Here is a 16443-nt window from a genome sequence, read left to right as displayed (position 1 = left end):
AATTGACTCAGAATTCTATGATGAATCACGAGACTTTAAACTTCTACAATGTGTGGAATCAGTAGATTTCCTAATTGAAAATGAAAAAAAATCTGACAATGAATTATTAGAAGTTCTTTTTAATTTTGAAAACGAATCAGAAAAATAAATTTGTATTTAATAATTCAAAAATTGTTTGAGACATTATTCATTTTTATATGTCTTTTGTAAACTAGTAGCAAATTGATTATAATGTAAAATCAGACTTTAAAAATACTGTGCAACTTTTTTGTGTTACATAATAAGTTTGCCCATAGTTACTTCCTTTCTCCCACTATATTATCTCCAATGTGTATTTAACATCTCTTTATCATCTCCTGCCTCCATGTTGTTTCTGCTTTCCTGACAGACTATGGTATGAATTCCATATACCACAATAACTTCTGAAACAACATGCAAGATATTTACAAAGAAAACAGTGTTTTTTTTATTTTTAGACTCTGCATTGGTACCTACATCTTGGTACTTAAATAAAATAAAATAAAAAATAAAAAAAAGAACAATCACATACAATATTTGAACATTCTTTCATCCCATTTTCCCAATATTACGCTTCCCTGTCCGCTTCCCGGTGCGCGTACCGAGCGCTCCCCCCGCAAAAAAGATAATATTTTTTTTTCTTTGACCCGCGGGGCCCTTTTAAAGCCTCCTCATCAAACCTAGGGGGTCAGGGAGGATGTACTCTGCCCCCTTATGCTCATTTCCCACTTTGTTTTCTCCACCTCTTGTCTCTCGATCCTACCGAGAGACAAGATGGCGGCCGTTCCGGACTGTTTAGAATGTTGACAGACACCAGAGAGCCAATCAGCTTCGCTTCGCGAAGTTCCGTTACGCGTCAGGTACGAGAACCGGAGCGCTAACCGGAGCGCTGTCACAGATATATCTGTTTTTAAAAACGTTAATTTCTCAAAATCCACTGGAGCACATATATTGAGACATAGCAAAGGCACGTCGGGCAAACCATTTCTACAATTTTGCCAAGTTTCGTGTAAATCCATTCAGCCGTTCGAGCTAAAAGTGATTCCAACCGCCCTATGGAAAAATGAATGGGAAAAACACGTTTTGGGACCCCCCTTTTTTCTTGGCCCTCCTTGACAAACCCCCCCAAATTTTCAGGGGCTGCTCTGAAACAGAATGTGCCATTTTCCTGAAAATTTCAGCCAATTCCGTCCAAAAACGCCAAAGTTATTCGACATAGAATTTTCAGAAATCCCAAAGGGAAAAAAATCCTAACTATATATACCTACTGGCGACTGCCAGTAGGTAATATATATGTATGTATATATATATATATATATATATATATATATATATATATATATATATATATATATATTACCTACTGGCGGTCGCCAGTAGGTAGTTATAGTTAGGATTTTTTTCAATGTTAAATCTCAAAATTCTATTTGGAATAACTTTGGCACCGGTTGACGAATCTGCCTGAAAATTACCTGAAAATGGCCTCGTCGAGCTCCGGTCCTTCCTTAAAAGTTTGGGGGGGATATGTCAAGCGGGGGCCGAGATAAAAGGGGGGTCCCAAAACACGTTTTCCCCATGTTAATTTCCATAGGGCGGTCGATTTCACTTTTAGCCCGAACGGCTGAATGGATTTCCACCAAACTTGGCAAAATTGTAGGGACTGGTAGCCCGATGTGCCTTTGCTATGTCTCAAGATATGTGCTGCAGTGGATTTTGAGTAATTTAGGTTCCAAAAAATATATATATCTATAGGCGCTTTCCGGTGCGCGCACTGGAGTGCGCTCCCGGCGCGACACGCGACTTGCGCGCAGAAAGCTGATTGGCTTTCGGGTGTCTGTAAACATTCGAAACAGTCTGGAGCGGCCGCCATCTTGTGTCTCGGTAGGATCGAGACACGAGAGGTGGCCAAAACAAAGAGGGAAATGACCATAAGGGGGCAGAGTAGACCCCCCCTTGACCCCCTAGGTTTGATGTGGGGGCTATAAAAGGGCCCCGCGGGGCATTTAAAATATATTTTTTTTTTTCGTTTTGCGCGGGGGAAGCGCCCGGTACGCGCACCAGGTAGCGCACCGGAGAGCGTAAAATGAGGGAAAAAGATGACAGAGTTTTTAAAAAATGAAGTTTTTATTTAGAAATTGGAGGTAGTTCTAAAAAGAACTTTTTTTTTCTTCTTTTTGTTGTTTTATATTTTTTTGTGTTTTTTAAACTTTTTGAACTTTTTTTGGCTTTTCTAAACAGTTTTATATTTTTTTTGTATTTTTTTAGGGGGAGAAACAAAAAAAGGGAATTGAAACTGGCTCAACTGGAGCAAAAAAACAAAAAACCCAAAAAATTACTTCTTTTTGGGGCACTTGTGATTATCACCTGCAAGGACGATGAGCTTAACGCTTTTTTCACCATAGGCGATAAGCTTGCCACATGCAGAACAAGTGATTTTAAAATCAGCAAATCTTGGCTGAATGCAAGGCATCATCTCTGATGTTTCTGGTGTTGATGAAGTGGGTTGGGTTCTTTGGGAGGTGGTCCTTGACGACTGGGGGAGGTTACTGGCCAGTTCCCTGAACTCTGCACGAGAGTAGTTGTTTGGGTGCTTTCGGGTCATATGACGAATCATGGTATGGTTACCAAATGGATATTTTTTGTTTGGGTTGCCCCGTGAAAGTTCTTCATTGCAGATTAGGCAAGTTACCTTGGCCGCATTCACTTTTTTTTGCCCTCTGGGATTGAAAAAAACTCCCATACAATGTGTGGCTTGGGTTTGTATGGGGTATTTTCTTCAGGCAGCCATCTTCTCCTCCCCTCCTCCTCTTCCTCTTCCTCCTCCTCCTGTTCTTGACCACCAATATAATTTGGAGCTGGTCCTCTTGGTGGTTGTGGTGGTGGTGGTGGGGCAGATGCACCAGCTGCTGCTGCTACTGAAGCCATTATTAAGATCAAAAAGGTACAGAGATGTACAAACAGGTCTTCCTCAGTCAAAGGACAAAGTCAGAATAAGGAAAAAAGGTGGGGTCTTTCATCATTTTGAAAAAAAACTGTCCTGAACCAATGAGAAGTGTTATTTTCAGGTCACAAGACCAGGGGCTTCATCATTATGAAACTAAAACTGTTATGAACCAATGAAAAGTGTTATTTTCAGGTCACATGACCCGACGCGCTTACGCTACACGCCCCCGGGCGCGCCGGGGGCACTTCGGGTCACGTAGCATAAGCGCGTCGGATGTTTACGTTGCGCAATCGTATTCGCTCAAGTACTTCCGGGTGCGCTTACGCCGTGCGTATCACGCGGACGCAGCTACGCGATACGTCATGATCATGTTTTCGTTCGCGATATCGGCGCTTACGAGACGCTCCCCGGAGCGCGCCCGGGGGCGCTTTATAAAAGTACGCTTTTCGGGGCGCTCCCCGGAAAGCGCACCGGAAGCGCTCCAAAGCAAAAAAAAAAAAAAAATTGGGGAAAAATTGTAGGCAGTGGTAGCCCTATTCTAAAGTGGTTTTTACGAAAATTAACTTTGATAAAATATATATTGTGCTACATTGGGCTATATATATGCCAAAATGTAGCCCAAATGTAGCCCAATGTAGCCCAATGTAGCCCAAAGATGGCCACCAGAGACCAAAAAATCCAAATGTAGCCCAAATATCAGCTAGATGTAGCCCAACTGTAGCCCAATGACAGAATGTACCAGAGTGTTCTAAAGAACAACTAGAGTGCTAACAGTCTCACATATAAACTGAGACTTATAGTTAGGAATTAGCATTTAAAAAACCTTTTAATTTCCCTGAAAAAAACATAGGTTTCACACCAGTTATAGTTAGCTGGAAATTTTACTGATATAAAACCATTGAAATTCCCACGTTATAGTTAGTCGGACTCACTATAACTTGCGCGTGCAATGCACTGCTGATGACATCACATATTACATCACTCATGACATGGTCAGTGACATCACTCATGACATCACTGATGACACCATCCTTGTAACACAGTGACAGACCTCCTTTCACTGTAAAGTAACCTTTGAAACACATATTCAAAAATAGAAACTAACATTAACAAAAAAGTGGATATACCCATACCAGTTACAACAACCAATTCAGTAATTTCACCATCTATATACAAATTCACACATTCACCAACAGTTTTATGTATTCACTCATACATATACTCACTCATCATATGTAGTGATACTCCTATTCATTCTGTTACACACCTACAGTCATCAAAAACTTACTCATACATATACTCACACATGCAAATAAACTAAAAAACATCCATTTATTTGCATATACAACTATACACACATTAGCACATTACTTCTAAGGAAACTTACACATACTTACTCTCTTAAACAATCACTTATTGAAACACATACTTATTTAAACAGGAACTCTTTCAATGTCTTACTCTCACATATACTTACTTATATACATCAATTCTCATATATACAAGATTAAAACATATGTAGTTACTCATAAAGACACTAGTGAGAGAGGCATTCACTCTCTAACACACACATATACACACTCATTCACCCATACAATCCTACATAAATGCTGTCTTCAAAACACATACAAACAGTGAGTCAGTCATTGATGCATCTATGTGCTAAGTAACAGCCCCACCAAACCATACAGACACTCATACTGATACTAAAAAAACATCTAATAACCCATATACACACACATGTAGCTACTCACCAACCCATGCAGCCACTTATACATAAAATAAAACACTGATACATATATTTAAATATTTAAACATTACTCGCTAATATATGTATTCACTAAGATACACTTAATAAGCCAGTTAACCAATCAATTTTTTTTTTAAAACAAACAATTAGACACTTATTTAAACATTTATTCTTCCATCGACCTTAACATATACATGTATAAAACATATTTATTTTTCAGAAAGGCACATATTCATTGGATGGTGTCATCAGTGATGTCATGAGTGATGTCACTGACCATGTCATGAGTGATGTAATATGTGATGTCATCAGCAGTGCATTGCACGCGCAAGTTATAGTGAGTCCGACTAACTATAACGTGGGAATTTCAATGGTTTTATATCAGTAAAATTTACAGCTAACTATAACTGGTGTGAAACCTATGGTTTTTTCAGTGAATATATATATATATATATATATATATATATATATATATATATATATATATATATATATATATATATATATATATATATGTCCAAATACTCCTCCCAAGAGAGAAGAAGAGGCCACAGACGGGTAAATATGGAGGCATTTTATTCGGAACACACAACATGGCAAATGCATATATATATATATATCACCTACTGACGGTCGCCAGTAGGTAGATATAGTTTCCATAGGAAATCCGCAACATTCTTATTGAAATAACTTTGGCGCCGGTCGATGAATACACGCGAAATTCTTAATGAAAATGGCCTGCTCCACTCCGCTCCTTCCCTGAAAGGTTCGGGGTGATTCGTGAAGCGGGGGCTGAGTAAAAAGGGGGGTCCCAAAACGTGTTTTCCCCATGCAATTTTCCGTAGGGACCTTTAAGTGAGGCTACAGCCCGAACTGCTGAACGGAATTACACCAAATTTCGCAAAAAGTTAGAGTTTGGTTCACAGATTATGCTTTTTGTTAAATGGTGTAAATCTGTCCAGTAGTTCCTGAGAAAATCAAAAGTAAAATCATAGATATATCTATAGACGAAGTACCTTACGCGTACCCGCCCAAGCACAAGCTTTATGCTAATTGTCTGTCAACACTCCAAACCAGGAAGTGTTGGCAGCCATCTTGTGCCTCGGTAGAACCGAGGCACAAGAAGGCAGAAAACAAACATGCAAAACACGCAAAGGGGGCAGGGTAGATACACTCTGACCCTATAGGCCTGCTCAGGGGGTCCCACAAGGACCCTCAAGGCCCAAAAATGTTTTTTTCTTTTTTTTTTAAATTGCAGGTTAGGCACCCCCTATGGGGGGCTTTTCTAATCATATTATAGCACCAAGAGCAACTCTTCAGCTAGAATACAAGGATAGCACACTGCACTGAACAGGGTTGTCTTGAACACGCCATACTAGGGTTCGTAACCAGGCTGTAACACAAAACTCTTTTTTTAAATAAAACATGTATTGTTATGTTTTTAGACAGCCCGTACCAGCCTTGCCGTGGCTGCCGCATGCACTGCTATTAGCCGTTTTCTTTACCTTCCCCCTGCCTCAATGTTAATACTGCCAGGCCTGAGGAAGTCAGGGAGGAGTAAGTGGGTTGTAGCAGCCACCAGGACAGAGTTTCCAGCAGCCCAGGACTCACTGGACAGCCTCCCTTAAGGGTGACTAATACTAAGGTGGCCAGCCGAGGCACTTTTGCAGAAGCCTTGATCCGGATGGACTTCCAGGGTTGAAGTGCTGTGTGTCACCATTGACTAAGAGTACTAGTGAGCGGCCCTCGGTGGCATGCAGCATGGGCAGTGACACTGACCTGCTCTGCGATTTCGCTGTTGGTGCAACCGTAAAAGTAGTTAGTTTAAGCTTATAATACAGCTCACGCTCCAGTGCGTGCAGGTGCGTGCCCAAGTCGCGTACTGTTTTGATATACCTATAAATATTCCTTAAGTTAAATGTACACCTTAGAGGCGTCACAGAGCACTTCACAGTGTTGCTATTATGTGTGAAGAAATGAGCACTGGCGCTGTGTAACTCGGTATTGAAGGGAGGATATCAGGGTGCATTTTGGGGGGAGTCTTAACTGCACGAAGGTGTGATTAGGTGTGCCAACTGCAGACAGTTAACCTAATCAGAGTGTGAAGCGACAGCCTTTGGACTAAGTGCTCGGTATTTGTAGTGCGCATGCAGACATCCCTATAGTATGCCAGGAGTCTGTTCTGCCCATGCCTCTTGAGACGATGTAATGCAGGTGCCCTTTTTGTTGCTTTGGGTGCCTAATTCACCAGATGTGGACTAAGTCATGGTGATTTAGGAAGGAGTGCAGTTGCACTGTGGCACTGGGTGTGTGCTCCAGGTGGACTGTGATCTGTCAGCATACAGATCTAAAATAACACATAAGTTGCTCCCCTGTAACACTGTTGAGTGACCACGGGGGAGACTATTGTTTGCCATATTGCCTCAAAGAAGTCCAAGGAGTTAATATTTGGGCCATTGTACACATAGAATGGTGACCCATTGACATAGGAGGAAGTGGAACACATGCAGAACCACACACTTACCTGCCCTTCTTGTCAGATAGGATAAAAGCAATGCGCTGCAGGGTCGCTGGCCGTGCCTTGCTCTGATGCTTTCCCTAAAGCAAACCTCTCAGATGGCCAAGTTCGTAGGGAGCCAGTGGCGAGAGGCAAGATTCAGTTCTGTTTGTGTGGTTTTGGCTGCTAAGGATTTTATGGATAAAGTGCACCAGAGGGATGATCATTTAGAATCTTATCTGATTAATCTAATGGCATGTCAGCGTAGTACTAATGAATATTGGTACCGTCGTCATGGAGAACTGAAATGTATGCTACAGAACTTAGGAACTCCTACATGGTTCCTTACCCTAAGCTGTGCTGAGTATGCATGGGATGATTTAATAAAAAAAATATTGAATACAATACACCTGTAGAATTGTGCTCTTTGGATCCTGTTAATGTATGCAGGTATTTTAATCATAGATTTGAAGCTATGATGTCTTCTATCTACAATAAAAAAAATCCTCCTTTTGAAGAAGTTGTGGATTTCTTTTGGAGAAAGGAGTATCAACCAAGAGGTGCTCCTCATTTACATATGCTGTTATGGATCAAGGATGCCCCAAAATTTGGAACAGATTCAGCTGATACTGTATTGTCTTTTATTGAAGAATATGCCACATGTCCTATACCCAAAAGCTCACAAGAAAAAAAAAACTTAAGACAACAAGTCATAAGATTCCAAAGCTATCGATGTGGAAATTACTGTCGATGAATGTACAAGTCTAAGGACAAGTTTTATACCAAATGTCGGTTTGGATTTCCACGTCCTGTAATATCCAAAGGAAAAGTGAACAGTTTTATTTAAGCTACGCAACATGTCATCACAAGAAATTCTCCAAAAAATACCTACAATTTGAGAAGAAGAAGAAAAGAGTCAAAATACATAAATGACTACAATCCAGTTATTCTGTCCATGTGGAATGCTAACTTGGGTATACAATATGTTGCATACAATTCCATTGCTGTTGCTCGATATGTAACATCCTACATTACAAAATCAGAAAAGACGGAATTGAAAGAAATGTGGGAGGAGATTTCTCACGAAAAGAGTCTAAGTAAGAAATTATACAGTTTCAGTTTGAAGATGTTATCCCATAGAGAAATTGGAGCATATGAATGCTCAGATCGGTTATCATCTGCAAGTCTATACTCCAAATTTAGAAGAACTATTTGGGTGAGTCTAGATCTTGCTGCAATGCGAAATTGGGTACTGAAATTTGTGCAAGAAATTGAATATTTAACAGAAAAAGATCCAGAAAGTACAGATATTTTGAAAACAAATATGTTAGACACATATTACCCAAACAGAAGTCATCATCTTGACAACATGTGTCTCTATGAAGTGCTGCAAAACTGCACTTTTAAACGGAATACTACTGAGAACATCAAGGATGGAAAATATGGAGTGATTGGATCCGAAGGATGTTTGGTAAAACAAACAAAAGGAATTTTGATTACTCACAGGAAGCTGAGTTGCGACACTGTTTATAAAAGGGAATTTTACTATTTAGCTCTTTTGCAACTGTTCAAACCGTGGCGTTCAGAATTGGAATTACTTGGAGATTTTCAGAGCTATAAAGATTCCTTCGATGCTTGTAAAGATAACATACAATGTACTGCTTTTGCAAATTATGTGAAAATGTTGAACGATAAAATTGATCAAGAAGATACTATTGCAGCTGAGATTGCTAGAGACAGTTCTCAAGACAAAAAACTGCTGCACTGAGTCAAGATCCACTATGACAATCAATTGTTTAAAATGAAGCAGCAATCACCATGAATGAGGTAGAAAAAGTAATGCATCAAGCGCAAGAAGGTGTAACGGACTTACCAAACTTGTAAGAACAAATAAATGTTGAACGGAAAGAAATATATCAGCAAGTGAGACAACAGATTGATCATGGATTTCTTCATGAAATGAAAGAATGTTCATGCTCATCTTTTCAACCTATCCGAATGTATGTGAGTGGACAAGCTGGAACAGGAAAAAGTTTCTAAATTAAAGTAATCACCAGTTATCTAAAGAAAACAACAGAATCAGATTTGGCTTGTGTTGTAACTGCTCCAACTGGGTTAGCAGCACACAACGTTAACAGAATTACATTACATAGTTTACTGATGCTACCTGTGGAGCATGAAAACAATTTGGAATATCACAAGTTATCTGGAGAATCTTGTTGTGAAGTTTCAAGAGTGCTGAAGAAAATGAAACTTCTGATTATTGATGAGGTAAGCATGGTCTTGAACTTAATGCTGGATTTCGTGCATTTAAGAATGCAGCAAATTCTTAAAAGAGAGTATGACGTGTTATTTGGAGGAAAACATGTCATAGTTTTTGGAGATCTACTGAAACTTACTCCAGTAAAAGGACAACCAGTATTTAAAACACTTGTACACGAAGACACCAGAAAGTCTCTGGGTAGTGTTGGAAATGTAAATATTTTGTCATATTTTGAATATAAGGAACTCATTACAAATATGCGACAAGCAAATGATATTGAATATGGAACTATTCTTCAAGATATAAGAATTGGCGTACTGACAGAACATTGCAGAGAAACTTTGCAGAGTCGATTACTTTCCAATTTGTTTCCAAATAAAAATGTAGTTCCTGAGAAAATATATATGAAAATTGCAGAAAACAAATCTGTAATCTGCCTAATGCCACCGCTGCCTGAGTGTTCTATGTTCAACTAACAACTTTTGAAGCTGGAAAATGAAGAAATAATAAAAATGGAAGCCATTGATAAAATTGAGCATGAAGGAATCACTATTAATTTGACAAAAAAGTTGAAAACAAAATTGAATTCTTTAGAAAAATCGATATCTAAAACTGCTGATTTAGAAAAGAATTGAAATTTTAAGGCGTAATTTGGATGTAGAAAAAGGTTTAGTTAATGGAGCAATGGGCAAAGTTGTGGATTTTGTTAATTATCCGAATAAAGATGGTATTGAAGTTATTTAAATTAAATTTGATCACATTGAAGAAGTAAAACAAATTGGTCATTGTTCAGTTCGATTTTTGCTTGTTAAAGATTTATTTGTCCGTAGAAAACAGTTTCCAGTTTCTCTGGCATATGCAGTGACTATTCATAAATCTCAAGGTTTAAGTGTAGAAAGTGCTTTGGTGAATATTGGAAATACTGTGTTTAAAGAAGGTATGGCATATGTTACTTTGTCGCGAGTCAAAACTTTATCTGGTTTGTTTTTGATTGATTTTGTTGACACAAAGGTTACTGCCGATGCAAACTATGTAAAAGAGTATAATAGGTTAGGAAGAGCGTTTGCTCCCAATTGAGGTCAATATCCTGTATTTAAAAAGTGTGCAGTAGGCTGAAAAAGAAGATATGAGAACATCTGTAGTGAAGGGAAAAAAACAAGATAATGATGTGATTGCAAGCAAAAAGAAAAAGGACACTGTTGAAGAGATTTTTGGTTATTGGTTTGATTGTTGGTTATCAGTTTGAAAATAGTTCAGGTGTCAACTGCTATGCTAATGTAATGGTCAATGTTGTTTTTTTCTTGAAGGTTTGCAACAGCACATTATAGAGAAAACTAAACGAAGGATTTTTTTCATAGTTGTATTGCATTTATGAAAAATTGAAAACTGATAAAAGTGAAATACAAAGTGTTTGTGATATTCATAATCTTTTGAATGTATGTTCTGGTTCTACACAATTTATGCAAAATATCCAACAAGATGCTCAGGATGTTCTAATGTATATGCTACCCATATAGGAAAATGAAGGTATACAAATTGAAAACCTTTTTGGCCTTTGTTATAAATGGGAACATCATTGTGAAAATTGTATGTATACATGTAGCACTAACATAGACAGTGAAAGATTTATATATTTGACATTGCCAGACTGTAAGTCAGTGTCTTTCAATAAACCAGTTAAAGCAGCAAATCAGAACATGGAGTGCAGCCAATGCAAATCAGAAATGTTGTCAACATTATTTATACAAAGACATGGACAATATATAATTTTAATGATGCACCGATGTACAGCTGATGGAAGAAAATTAGAAACTTTAATAAAACATTTTGTAGTAAGTCAACTATCAATTACAGGAAGGACTTTTGTAGCAGTAGCAATAATGTTCCATGATGGTCCTTCCACAACATCTGGACATGACAATGCCTATCTAAAATGTGACAAAGGCTGGACACTTTGTAATGATACCCAATTAGTTTTTAAACAACGTTTGACAAACAAATTACCTAATACCTACCTAATATTTTTAAAGCCAAACATTTAGGAACAAAATTCGGCCTCTGATGAATTTATTAATATGTATTAATACGAAAACTGTTGCAACATTTTAATATAATGGATTTCAAGAATACTATTTGGCTTTGAGGAAATGTGTTTATTTGAATTACAGACTTTTTCTTGTTCATTGTCTCGGTGTATAGTTTTAAGCAACAGCATTTACAATGTTTATACATTTAAGTTATAAAATGTTCTTGCCAGTAAGTATTTTATATATGTGTGATTTGTATTTTATGGTATTGTATTGAGGATGGATTTTTTTTTAACAATCTTATTGATTGTTTTTTTTTCCCACTGTTATGTGATGAGTATGATTGAAATCTTGTTTCTTTTAAAATTCAATATACTCTGAGAACAGCAAAAAAAGCAAAGAAAAGAATTTGTGAAATGTAAAAATTATTCTATTTTCTATACTACACTATGTATTATAACTGTATTTTTTCTTCTCTTTTACAGATTCTAATTCTAAAGTATTACATTTATTCAAATGTATTTTATTAAAAAAACAGAAAAAAATCTAATATTTTATTTTATTTTATTGTGAAGGTAAGTTTAACTAAGTATTAAAATGCACAATATCCTGTGTTTGTACACAGGTGAAGAAAAAGGAGAGGACGCAGTAGATATATGTGGAAAGATGCTCAGTGTCTGTTTTAAGTTACAGGATTAATTTAACATGAATACTGAGGGGTAGATCTAGAAGAAAGTACCGCAGTGTGGTACTGCAAACACTTTGGCTGCACCACGCTGTGGCACTTTCAGAGTACAGGAATGCAACATATCTACAATGATATGTGGCATTCCTGTGCTCTCCCCAGGGCTGGTGCAGAAACAGCTGCCAAGGGCCGACGCAGGTACCTTGGAACCATGGTGCAAGGATGCCTGTGCCATGGGTTGATTGTTTTTGTGCAGGAAGGGGCACCTTCTAGCACAAAAAGAATCACTAAAATCTTTTTCCTATTTCAATGCATGCCATAGAATACAGCACGCATTGAAAGAGAAAAAAACAAGGAGAACTGAAAACATTTCTCCTTGTTGCGCCTCCCTACACCACATATAAACCCCACATATATTCTTATACCATAGTGCAAGGGTGCCTATGTCATCACATGGATGTAGTTTAAGCACCAGTGTAGAGAGAAGCACACAGCTGCAATATATGTATGTATATATGTTGCATCCCTGTGGTTCGGAAGTACCTTAGCATGCTAGAGGTAAAGAGTTTAAAGTATCATGCTACAGCACTTCCTAATAGTTCTGCAGTTATACATTTACCATACACCACAAATGCATTCTTTCACTCAATTATGTAGTACGTATACATTCATATTCACTTTCATACACTAGCATACAAATGTAGCTCTTTCTTTAATCAGAGTAGTTAGTTCTGAAAATAACTTTTTTTAGTTTTTTGTACTTTTATATATTTTGTTTGATTTTTTTGAACATTTTCTTCTTTTTTTCGTTTTTTTTAAATAAAAAAAAGTCAACAGAACGAACAACACCATGAACTTTGAAGGAATTAAAAAAAACTAGCATTGATGGTTATCAATTGCTCTGCAAACTAGTTCTACTGAAGGCTCCCCATAACAAATTAAACAATTGGACTTCACGCAGTGCATTCTAACTTTCACAAATTGGGGTTGTATGTCTGGTGGTGATGTTGAAGGTGATGCCTCAGAGGTACAAGGTATTGCCGGTGGTGGAGGTTAATTTTGGAGCAGTCTTCTACATTCTTCGTTAGCAGAGTTCACAGGATGCAGGGATTAGAGGTGCTTGCACATACTAGCAGTGAAACAGGAGTATTTTATATTAGGATCTCCTCTGGACAGCACTGCCTGGCAAATCTTGCATGTCACCTTTGTAGCATTACATTTCTTTTGGCCCTCCAGAAGAGTAACACATTTCCATACGATGGATGTGTACCTTTCAGGAGGGTGAGGTTCTTGTAGAAATTGTTCAGCAACAATATCATCAGAATCAGATGATTGTTCCAGCGTTGTAGTCATTTTTTCTCCAAAAAAGAAATTCAGATTTCCAACGAAGAAAACGTGAGGTTCTTCTCAGAACAGTTCTTCTCCTAAAGAAGGTCTAAGAAAAGTAATTACAATGGGTGGGGTTCTTCAATAGAATAGTAAGTGCTATAAACCAATCAAATCTCTTTTTTTTGGTCACATGGGATCCGCATTGGGTGCGTACATGCAACACGTACTAGCATAACTGTGCGAAATTGCATTTAAAAGTAATATAAGTTTATTAAAAATAAAAGAATATTATTTTTTTGGCCTTAATATTTATATTAAATACATATATGTATCTTTTTGTGTATCGAAGAAAGTTTGCGGGAGTCGCGCACACCACGTTAAAGACTTAGATGATGTCATGCGGAAACACGCAAGCGTGGCATGTCATGAAAATGTTGCATATGTGCTTGAAGTCGCATACAGGTCGTGTAGCGATCACGCATGGAAATACGCACCCTTCGCACACCCTACGCGGATTTTATGGAACAATTGTAAAATGGCAGGTAAGTTTCACGCAGTAATCAAGAGAGGTGCATTTTGGGTGTGGGACTGCTCAAAAAATTGTAAAATAAAGAAAAAAGAAAATATAAAAATATTGAAAAAAATAAATGTAATAAATAAATATTTTAATTCTTATTAAAGAAAAATATTACAACTATGTTATGTAATGTAAAAAAATGAGATATTTAAAAATAAATAGATTAAAAAATGGAGTAAATCAGTACCAAAGAAATAAATATAACAATTAATAATTATAAACAAATTCATTGAAAAAACCTTTGAAATTCAATGAAAAAACATAAGTTTCACATATGTTATAGTGAGGAATTATCATTTAAAAAACCTTTGAAATTCCATGAAAAAAACAAAGGTTTCAGACAGGTTATAGTTAGGAATTATCATTTAAAAAACGTCTGGTATATAATACCTACTGGCGGTCGCCAGTAGGTAGCTATAGTTAGGGCCTAGTTATCATAGGAAAATCGCAACATTCTATTCCCAGTAACTTTTGCACCAGTTGACGAATCTTCGTGAACTTTTAAAAACTTATGGCCAGCTCCGGTCAGCTGCTCTCTTGAAAGTTTCGGGGTGATTCGGCAGGCAGGGCCTAGAAAAAAGGGGGGTCCCAAAATGTGTTTTCTCCATGTTAATTTCCATTGGAAACTTTAGACACGGCTACAGCCCGAACTGCTGAACGGAATTACACCAAAAAAGTAGCACTTGGTTGAGAAAGAACTCTGTTTGTTAAATGGTCAAAATCCATTTGGTAGTTGCTGAGAAAATCAAAATTAAAAAAATATCGATATATAGAGGCACAGAGAATCCACGCACCCTCCCGATCACGAGCTACATGCTAATTGGCTGTCAACACTTCAAACCAGGAAGTGTTGGCAGCCATCTTGTGCCTCAGTAGAACCAGAGCACAAGAAAGCAGTAAAAGAAACACGCAAAACAAGAAAAGAAAAGTGGGCAGGGTAGAAACACCATGGCTCCCTAGGCCTGCTCAAAATTAAGCACGTTTTTCAGTGAATATACATGAATATATTTATATTTATTCACTGAGAAAACCATAGGTTTTCAGGGGCGTTATAGTAAGTTGGACATTTCACTCGTACAAATAGGGCAGTGGGTGTAAAAAGGGGCATGGCCTAGACCACCTCTCTGCAACGCAGTGCAGTGGCGCTTACTGGAAGCACCTTACAGGGGCATACTATAATGCCCCTGAAAATCTATAGTTTTTTCAGCGAATATATATAAATATATATCTATATATATATGTATATATATATATATGGATACAGCACTCTGATTGCCTGTCTTAGTGACTAATTTAAAGTTTCTCACTAAATATATGGGATATTGATTAAACTGTGTCAATATCTGTATCCCTCGGTCTCTTGTTGTGTAAACTACTGCATATGTTGGTTACTACCTATGTGAAACTCTATATTCGTTTTTAAGTAGTTAAGTGAGTTTTTGTATAGGAGAGTGAATGCGTGTGTGGTTGGGTGGGAGGATTGTGACTGTCACAAAATGTGTAAATAGTTGATTCAGTAGGTATATGCGGTTAAGACTGCATGAGGAAACAGTTGTTTGGGTGGGTGAATCTCTTTATTGGTATTTTGATGGGTAAATATATTTCTCAATGATACATGTCCAAGAAAGTAGAAATATAAAAGGCAGTGTATGTGACAGTTGTTGTATATAAATAAGTATAAATAAGAGTCAGTCATTGTCTGATTGACTGTATGGAAAACTGTATACTTGTAAAAGTGATTTCATAACACACTAAGTATGAGTTACTATCTATATGAATAAATAAAGTGATGTTTGTATAAGTGTGTAGCTGAGTAAATATGAGTATGATGAATTATTTGCATAAGTGAGTACAATTACTATATAGGTAAATAAAATGTGTGCTAGTGGGTAATGTCAATATAGGTGTATAAGTATATTTAAGTGATCTATTGATCTTTGTCAGAATGTATGAGTAAATGTATATGTAAGTGTTTAGATGTGTGTGTAGATCTACAAAGCAGTGAGTGGGTTTTTAGAAAGTTCTATTGGTGTGTCATTGTTTTAAAGAGGGTACTCTATACTTTTGAGTGAGTGATGAAAGGTTATACTAGTGTATGATTATGTGTATCAGATTGTCACGTGGATGATGTCATCAGTGATGTCATTTGAGATGTTATCAGTGATGTCATCAGTGATATCACTGACCATGTCATGAATGATGTAATATGTAACATCATCAGCAGTGGATTGTAGGCACGCAAGTTATAGTTAGTACAACAGTTAGTCCCTTGCACTGCTGGGGATCCTTAGAGGCCAACTAGCCTACCTGATAACTCCAGTATGTCCCACATAGTGGGATTGCTGAAAGCTGG

The sequence above is a fragment of the Lissotriton vulgaris genome, chromosome 3_1 (assembly GCF_964263255.1).
Source record: "Lissotriton vulgaris chromosome 3_1, aLisVul1.2, whole genome shotgun sequence".
Lineage (NCBI taxonomy): Eukaryota > Metazoa > Chordata > Amphibia > Caudata > Salamandridae > Lissotriton > Lissotriton vulgaris.
The sequence above is the reverse complement of the archived record's forward strand: the minus strand, read 5'-3'. Positions refer to the sequence as shown.